General features: G+C 36.0%; 1 non-coding gene across 1 annotated transcript; it reads left to right on the forward strand.

The window, feature by feature from the left end:
- The first annotated feature begins 6,881 nt into the window (after nt 1-6,881).
- LOC114841643 lies at nt 6,882-7,000 on the forward strand. The gene has a single exon (XR_003783188.1). It is a non-coding gene; the product is annotated as a 5S ribosomal RNA (ribosomal RNA).
- The last annotated feature ends 2,911 nt before the right edge of the window (nt 7,001-9,911 follow it).

Below are 9,911 nucleotides of genomic sequence, written 5' to 3' on the forward strand. Positions count from 1 at the left end.
TATTCGTTTCTCACTCAGGGGGGGAATAAATATATATAATCGAACATTAACATAGTAAAAGAAAAACAAAATCTGCACAATTATTCAATAGAATCACTGGAAAATTATAGTTTTCCAGCGACAGTACTGGGATTTTCTATGAATTTTTTGACCTACGTGTCAATAATAAATATGTCGAGAAAAAGGAAAAGACTTTTAGATCATTAGATTCTGCATTCATNGCGAGGAGCTACCGTATTGAGAACCCCTTTCCGGTTATCGACAAATTGATGCTCGGGCCCTACCATACCAACAGTTCCGTACGCTCCATCGTAGTCCATGCGCCACCGCTACGAATTTTGCTGTTGAACACTTTACATTGGCCCTGCTCATCTCCCCTATAATCTCTGGTACCGACCGTGAGGAAGAAAATTTTTTGGAAAACATCCGATAAGATAAACGAAAATTCTAAATGAAAATGACGGTGTCATACAATCACCGAATTATGATGGTTAAGGGCTTTTCGCCGTATATACCCGAGTGGAAATTCTAATCAGGATAGAATAAGAATCTGATCAGTAAAAACTGACTTTGATCAGTTGTGGGTTAGAAATGTGACGCTTGTTTGGATCCATGCCTGATCTAAATTTTGGGATCCGATCTTTCTGAGCAGTAGCGGATTCGATACGGATGATCTAGTCAAGATTTGACTGATCAGAATGAGATCACAAGTCACTCCGCCACATTGGATCCCGATGATACTCCATTCAGAATTCCATCAAATTCTGATTCGACAGTCTAATCAATAAATTCTGACCAGTATTGAACCTAAAACTGATCTAGACCCAAGCTTACTGATTGAAATTTCCACTCGGGTGAGAGCGTAGTAGACACTGTTTGGCCCTCACTCAGCCAAAGACACTGTCGTATCTCCTGATTTCACGTCATGAAATTTACATTATTTTCAACGGTATTTAGTAAATCACATCGATTTTCAATTAGGTCGCGCATTCTTAGGCTATACTCGAAATTTTTTTCAACTAAATTTCAGCCAACGACCATATCACGCTGAAAACGCCAGTTCTGATTTGACGCTCGAAGCGTGCGGAAGTTCCAGTACCGCACGGCAGCCAAGAAACAGAGACTGCAAAACGCAAATAAAATCAGTAAAATTCGAGAAACAAGATCTAAAGCGCATACCAAATTGAGTGGTGAAAGCCATCAAGAAAATAAAACCAGTTCCGCAATAGCGGAAAACAATAAAGAAGATGAAAGTGCCATGGATGCAGAAGAACCGATACTGAGTGCGCGAGAACTATCTCGGCTCGAAAGTAAGTCCAGGAGCACCAAACATCTACAAGAGTTAATTCGAAAGGAAAAGGACAAGAAGAGAAAAAGAACAGAGCAATACTCCAGACAAATTGACGCAAATGCATCTGTTAGTAGCCTAAACACCTCAGGAGATACAGGTGAGAAACACGCAAAACGGAAAAACCCGAGTTCTTCACCAACACCAATGGCGCCAACAGATAAGCAACGAATGCAACAATTGGAAATAATGATCGGAGATCTACAACATAAGTACGATCATATAAAAGAACAATATGAATCTGTCATGAGAGAGAACCAAAAACTGAAAGAGCAGTTGAAGGCCTCACCGAAGAAGATCGAGAAGAAACAACGGAAACAGCACGTGCAAAGCAATGCAGAAGCAGCTAGGAGACCAACACAGGGAGACCATACACACACGCAGATGGACACGGAGCCCGGTGCCATCGAGGGCCAGGCACACACCGATGCACGCGACGAGGAGACGACTGAGAATGACACCCAACCCAATGTCACAACAGAAAACATAACAACACGCACAAAGAAGAAAATACCTCCGATTAATATCTCAGGTAAAAATATAAAAGAAACCATCCAAACAATCTCTAGAGATTTAAATATCAAGGACATCAGAGTAAAGACCCTTAATAGTTATGGTAAACACCTGGTCCAAACTGATACCACTGAGAATCACGAAAAAATTAAAGAAAAAAAATATTGATTATTTCACGTTCACTCTGGACGAAAACAAGAATCAAACATTCCTCATAAAGGGTATAGATAGTAGCTACACCCCAGACGAAATTTTGATAGACTTAAAGAACCAAGAAAATTCAAATCTTGAGTTCATTAAAGTTACCAAATTCTCAACCCCGAAATCTAGAAAAAATAAGATAGATCTACCTATACACATTGTCCAAATCACACCACAAAGTCTACCAGGTAAACTGAAAGAAATAAGATATGTCCTCCATCAAAAAATTGAATTTGAAAAAATGAAAAAAAGAGATCCATTACAATGTAAAAATTGTCAGAGACTAGGCCATGCAGCATCAAATTGCAATATGCAATATCGATGCGTCAAATGCAGTGATCCTCATCTACCGGGATAATGTAAAATAAATTCAGAGACAGAAATTCCCAAAGACAATTTATATTGTGTATTATGTCAATGACTCGGGCATCCAGCATCTTACAAAGGCTGTCCGAAACGTGAAGAACTGATACAAAAAATCCAAACAAAGAACAAAAAACCCAGTAAAGATAAACCGATAACTCAACAAGTGAGACAATTAATTAGAGATCCTAATATTCAATACTCCCAAGTAGTCCAAGGAGTATCAAGAAGCCAACCTAAACCTCGAGAAACTGATAACTTGCTTGATGAAATAAAATCAATCAAAGTTCAATTGCAAACATTACTCACATTAGTAAATAATAATACAGCAAAAATTGAACTTCTTATGATGGAGCACACCACCCAGTATATCAATGGCAACCAATAAAATAAATAAAAAAATAGCTGAAAAACTCAAAATAATTTCAGTTAACGTCAATTCCTTAACTCAAAATAGCAGAAGAAATAATTTACTAAACATACTAAATGAACACAATCCAGATATAGTCTTCATTTGCGAAACTAAACTGAATTCACATCATAATAAAGTAGAATTTTAAAAATATAATATAGAAAGAAGAGACCGACCAAACAGTAAACAAGGGGGAGGAATCGCCATCCTAGTCAAGAAACCTCTAGACTACTCAATAATTGGCACGTCATATAGTAATAAGACAAAAATAATAGAAGCATTAGCCCTGCAATTTCCGCTTGACAATGGTTACAAGTTAATAATTATATCACTATATATACCCCATGGACAGAATGAAAATTTTAAAGCAGAATTTCATAAATTATTCGAAAAATTCCACCTCAATGACGAAAAAACGTATTTCATCATAGCTGGTGATTTAAACGCGAAACACGGAAATTGGGAAAACCCAGTTAATAATACGAGTGGAAATTTCCTCGCTGATTGGCTACCGAACTTCCAAGATGAATTTAAAGTTGAACTGTATCACACTGATATCCCTTCCTACCCCAGAGGAAACTCATATCTCGATTTGTGCCTAGCAGACCACAGACTCACGATCGCTGACCCCGATACCCATTGTATCAGAGCTATTCCCTAGGATGCAGATCATAATGCATTATTAATTGAAGCAAAATTGAAAAACAATAATGACTGGATAATGAGCACTAAAGAAGAAACCCCTAGACTCATTATCAAAAAAACAAATTGGGAAAAGTTCCAAAAATATCTGGATAAATGCTATACCACAGAAATCCCAGCAGATAGGAACTTGACAATAAATGAAATTGACTCCCATATCAATGACATTGAAAAAAACATTATTAAAGCGATTGAAAAAATTGTCCCTAAAGCTAGGAATAGAAATAGCTCAGGATGCTATAAAAACCCCACAATCATAACATTAGAAAAGATTAAAAGCTCGCTATTGACAAGAATTAACAAAATTCATAGAGTTCAAAACGTATAGGAATATAGAACTAAATTCCCTCAACGAAGGACTGAGGATAATTAGGAAAGTACTTAAGTTAGAATATAAAAATTCAATAAATAAATACTGGACTGATAAAATTAAAAATCTTCCAAAAAATACGACGAAATCATTCCCAATGATAAATCAAATATTTAGACCTAAGGGCAAAATAGTCATAGATAATTTTATCATAGAAAATAATACCAAAATATTTTGGTACAAACTGGTATAAGGCCAGAGGATTGTGCGAAAAAAGATGATAAAATACTAATTACGGATCCATTACAAAAACTGAATATCTTAGGACAACATTTTGCTAATATTCATGAACAAAATAAAGACTTGGGTGGCGAAAGACTCAACGATATCATCTATAAAGACACAAATAGACTAAAAGAAAAAATGAAAAACGGAAAGACAATAACAAATTTTACAGAAAATAATAGAGCAGATTACCCAACCGATGATCCCCCAATGTACTTCACAAGCACATTTAAAGTAACTGGAATATTCAGAAAACTGAATAATAAAAGATCGTCAGGTAATGACAATATACCAAATATTGTATTGAAACACTTGCCGAATAGGGTAATTGAAAATTATACGATAATTTTCAATAACTGCTTAAATCATATGACATTTCCTCAGCAATGGAAAGAAGCAAATGTCATAGCGATTCATAAGCCAGGGAAAGACCCAACTAATCCTGGCAGTTACAGGCCAATAAGTTTACTACCCAATATAGGAAAAGTGTTTGAAATAGTAATAACTATCGCACTCTTCTCCTTTTGCAAAGAGAATAATATTATACCGAACAGACAATTCGGATTCAAACACAAACATTCCACAATCCATGCGGTGTCAAGACTCTCTTCAGACGTTTGTGAAGCAATAAATAACAGACTATGCATTGGAGCTTGCTTAATAGACCTGGAAAAGGCTTTTGATACCGTCTGGATCAGAGGCTTAATTTATAAATTGTTGAAAAAGGGCTTTCCTGAACACGTAACAATTTTAATATGGAATATGATCACGAATAGGTGCTTCAGAACTACTGATGGGAAAATTCAATCAGAAAAAAGATTTATCGTACCAAATGGAGTTCAACAAGGAACGCTGAATTCACCAATCCTCTTTAACATATATAATAGCGACGTACTGCAATTACATGAAATAAATTCAAATAGTAAAAAATATGGTATTTCTTTTGCTGATGATTTGATCATTTATTACATTGATAAAAAAGTGGAAAACATTCAGAAAGGCTTGGAAGACCTCTTTGGGAAAATTAAATTGTTTTGCAACACTTGGAAATTGAAAATCAATGATGGAAAATGTGAAACCATTTTATTTAAACCAAAGTTTATGACAGCTACCCGTGAAGTCAAGGAAAATTATAAAAAAATTTATATCAAACCAGCTTTAGACGTCGTTGAAAATATTCCACACAAAAACATTGTTAAATATCTGGGTGTAAATATCGACGAAAACCTGAAATTTCACATAAACATCCAAATAGGAAAAGCTGAAAAAGCCTTCCAAATGCTAAAGAAGCTTTTTCATAATAAGCACCTAAATAAAAGAACTAAAGTCATCTGCTATATGTTACTGATAAGACCAATATTGACATACGGTTGTATAGTGTGGTTCAACCAGAGTACTCACGTAATGGAAAAAGTAAGATGTTTCGAAAGAAAATGCCTGAGAGCATGTTTATCGATGTATAGATCCGAAGAAAGTAATTACAAACATTACGTGAGTAATCGGAAGCTATACGAAGCAGCCAAAATCCCCAGAATAGACATTCATATTATTAAACTAATAAGAGGCTATTGGGCAAACATAAAATAAATAGATAACCCAGTCATAAATGAAAGCTGTTCTCCAGATACAAAATATATTATAAAATCACTTGAAACTGGATATATACCACCAGAAGGATTTATTTACTTGGATCAAAACAATTATATCCAAGATGAAAAAGGTATCCCTGTCATTTATCATGTACACAGGTCATCCAAAACCAAATCAATCCAGTATGCTCCAAACTTAAATACAGAAATTGGAAATAAAATATGGTGATACAACAAAGAAATTGCTAATTTGGAAAAGTATAATAAACACAGAGAAAACAAAAAAAAAATACTGGTAGTTACACAACCAATAAAGATATTGGGTGGAAATAATTTATCCCTTGTAAATAATGTATATATGTTTAATAAATCGAATTTTTAGTTATTAAGTTCAGGATAGGGTGCTCATAAGCACAAAATAGATATAGAGCGGTTTTTGAAGCCTTTTCACTCAAGAAACAGGAATAGCAACCTTATTGATTAAGGTATACACTAATAAATAAGAATAATAGCCCCACCACAGTCATACCGATAGAGATCATAACAAAGCACGTCGTTGAACGACTTTTTTGTATTAAATTCATTCTAGATAAATCTCTTGTTTATTGGAGAAATGTTAAACCCATCAGTGTATTGTATTTGGCTACTATGACAATAAACACCTTAAAAAACAAAAAACAAAAACGCCAGTTCTCGTCCGATCACTGAAGCTAAGCAGCATTGAGCGTGGTTAGTACTTGGATGGGTGACCGCTTGGGAACACCACGTGCCGTTGGCTCTTTCTTTTGAATTTTTCCTTTTTCAGACGTGTTGATAAGCAATAAAATGTCACTGATAAACAATCAGATGTTTTACATTTTCATTCACTTCGTGATTAATTGATCATGCGTTGTCATTTTTGGGAATTGGAAAATCTGATTGCGAGTTCGACGAGGTCATGAAGTTTCTTGAGTTGAAGTTTATAGATATCTTTTTGTTCGTATATAGGAGTGTGATAGACACTGTTTAGCCTTCACTCGGCCAAAGACGCTGTAGTTACTCCTGATTTTACTTCATGAAATTTACAGTATTTTCAACGGCTTTTAGTGCTTCACCTCTATTTTTAATTAGATCACGAATTCGCAGGCTATATTCGAAATTTTTTTGAACAGAATTTCAGCCAACGACCATATCACGTTGAAAACACCAGTTCTCGTCCGATCACTGAAGCTAAGCAGCATTGAGCGTGGTTAGTACTTGGATGGGTAACCGCTTGGGAACACCACGTGCCGTTGGCTCGTTCTTTTAAATTTTTTCCTTTCCAGAAGTGCTGATAAGCAATAAAATGTCACTGATAAGCAATTACATTTTGTTAATTTTCATTCACTTCGCGACTAATGCCTCGAGTAGAAATTCAAATCAGCCTGGAACACGGGACTGCGATTAGTAAAAACTGGATTTGATCACTGGTTTTGGATCAGATCTGCAACGCTTGTTTGGATTCATGCCTGATCCGAATGTCAAGATCCGGTTGATTTGTTCAGTACTGGATCCAAACTCCCTGACCATTGTGCGATCAAATCCGTCTGGTCATTGATTCAATCTGTCTTATCAGTGCCTGATCAATTTTTCAGGATCGGTCCTCAGCATTTATAAAATAGCTAACATGAAATGAAAACAAGATTTGGGACTGTCTTGACGTCGAATTTTTATTTATTCATGTGTGTTTCTGATGAAAGAAATAGTTTATGAATTTCAACTATTAACAAGGAATGGTGAATAATGAAATTGAATAATAAATAATAGCAATAACCGACATGAATCTCGGTTTAAGATGACCACACTAGTATAGTGAGTGGCTGAAGACTACCAGAGATAAGTCGTCACGAAGAGTCCGAGCTTCACGATGGTAGAAAGACTGTCTTAGATAAGAATTTGGAAGACAGTGAACAGAGTCAACGTTTTATATTGTTGTTCAGAGTGACACAGTGCGGAGCGACCGTCACAACCTGTAGTTTTAGAATGAAGAAGGAATGTCGAAAATCATTCCCTTATATACGAATCTGCTAGGATCAGCTTACCGAAGGTGTGGAGGGTGGCCTGGTTAAGGTGACACAAAAGTTTCCAGAAAATGGGAAATAACTGAATAGTCCCGAGGTATCACCTGCCATTTGATTTCCCCTTTTCGAGTATCTAGCGGTGTAGTACATTTAGCTATCATTTCGAGCGTGGGCCGTTTTCTTTGGGGGACCAACAGTTAAATCCGCGAATTTAAATTACTGTTTTTTTTATAGATTGTCGGTGTTTCACGGAACATTCCCGTTTTCCATCAGTACCTCTTAGGATAGTTTTTTCGAATTCCTCCATTTTTTTCGGTAATCAAATTCATATATATGCCGCCTCTAGGAGTTTTAGGGACACTACGGTACCACGTCCCTCCCGCTATACCGATGCCCATTCGAGTAGTGTTCGGGGTGTAACATCTACACTCATAGGGATCCGTAGGTGAGGTATGAAACTAGCCTTCTCCTTTCGGCTCATGCGCTGTTAGTTTTGGAAGTCTATTCAATTCACTTAATAAGATGCATTTTTGACTATCAGAGTGAATACAGACGGAGGGGATGTAGACAGTTCATAGCGTTTCCGTATTTCCCTCAGCGCCACTGTTCTTTTTTTTTAGTACCTTGTAGAGCAGTCTCGTCGAAATTCTCCGTTTTTCGGTAATCAAATGCATACATCTGTCACCTCCTACGCTTGCTCATGAGAGGGACTGTCACCTCCTTCCTTTGCATTGTGATTTTACTGATGTTCTATGATACCAGGTCCCTCCCGTTACACCGACGCCCATCCGAGTGGTGTTGGTGGATTCACATGTACACTCACCCTTATGTTACACCGATGCCCATTCTGTAGTCCTTTCCTTTTGCTCATATGTGATTAACTTTAACGATTTTCACTCGGTATTCATTCGAGATTTGATATTGTTGGTAATTAACTATGATATCTGCAACGCTTATCCGGGAGATCTGATCAGAAAACCCTGATCAGTATTGAATCTAAAGCTGATTTAGACCTAGAAGCCTGCGCGAAATTTCCACTCATGTAGTCGCCAAATTAATGAGAATTAGCAAATTAATTGCTTATCAGCACTTCTGAAAAGGGAAAAATTCAAAAGAAAGAGCCAACGGCACGTGGTGTTCCCAAGCGGTCACCCATCGAAGTACTAACCACGCTCAACGCTGCTTAGCTTCAGTGATCGGACGAGAACTTTTTTTTTTTTTTTTTAATAAAATATTTATTATCAACTTGGGATCTTTATAAATATGTGGCTTACGTCTAATATATATAAAAGTATTCACAGGATATGTTTAATGCGTAGTTCCTACTTGTTTTAATAATAAATTTAACCTACTGCTTTTATTTCTTATAGTATATTTAAATTATAAATATGTTCACAATCATTGGTAATTCGTAGTTTCGAACACATAGCGGAAAAGGTGGTTACAGATATCTTGTTTGCTGGAAAAGTCTGCAAAAAATACCAGCTTTCAGGGATTCTCATTTTACGAAATTTTCTAATCTATTTCGTGAATCCTTTGGGTGTTATTAATTGTAAAAAATATCAAGAGTTTCATGAGGGAGTTTATGTTTATACTTGAATAAAAGATTATGGATTTTTAGTTTGGCTAGATCTTTTGATAGTGGATTTGTGCCTAGGAGCTTATTGTAAAAATGTTGTGCGAGTTGTTTAATATAATCACCCATCATTATCATTTCTGTACGTTCATGCATTTCTACGATTCGTGCATAGCGATCCTCATTTAATATGAGTAGCAGACATTTATTTTGATAAACTTGTAATTTGTTCAAGTGAGTTGGTGCCACATTACACCAAACCCCTGTTGCATATGTCATAATAGGCCTGAGTATCATTTTGTAGATTAGAAGTTTATTATGTTTGGTTACTTTTGAATTTTTAGCCATAAGAGGATAAAGTTTTCTTTGTACCATATAGGCTTTTTGCAATACTTTATTTATATGTATTCGATATGTCAATTTTGAGTCTAGGTGTACCCCCAGGTATCTGACTAACGTTACTGGTGTTGTTTTGTGTCCATACACTCTAATCGGTTCATAAATTTTGCTATTGCTATTGCATTTTTTGCTGAAAATGATAGCTTCAGTTTTTGTTGCATTTAGTGATATTTT

This window comes from Diachasma alloeum, unplaced genomic scaffold (genome assembly GCF_001412515.2).
Source record: "Diachasma alloeum isolate Michigan unplaced genomic scaffold, Dall2.0 Dall_scaffold_01743, whole genome shotgun sequence".
Classification (NCBI taxonomy): Eukaryota; Metazoa; Arthropoda; class Insecta; order Hymenoptera; family Braconidae; genus Diachasma; species Diachasma alloeum.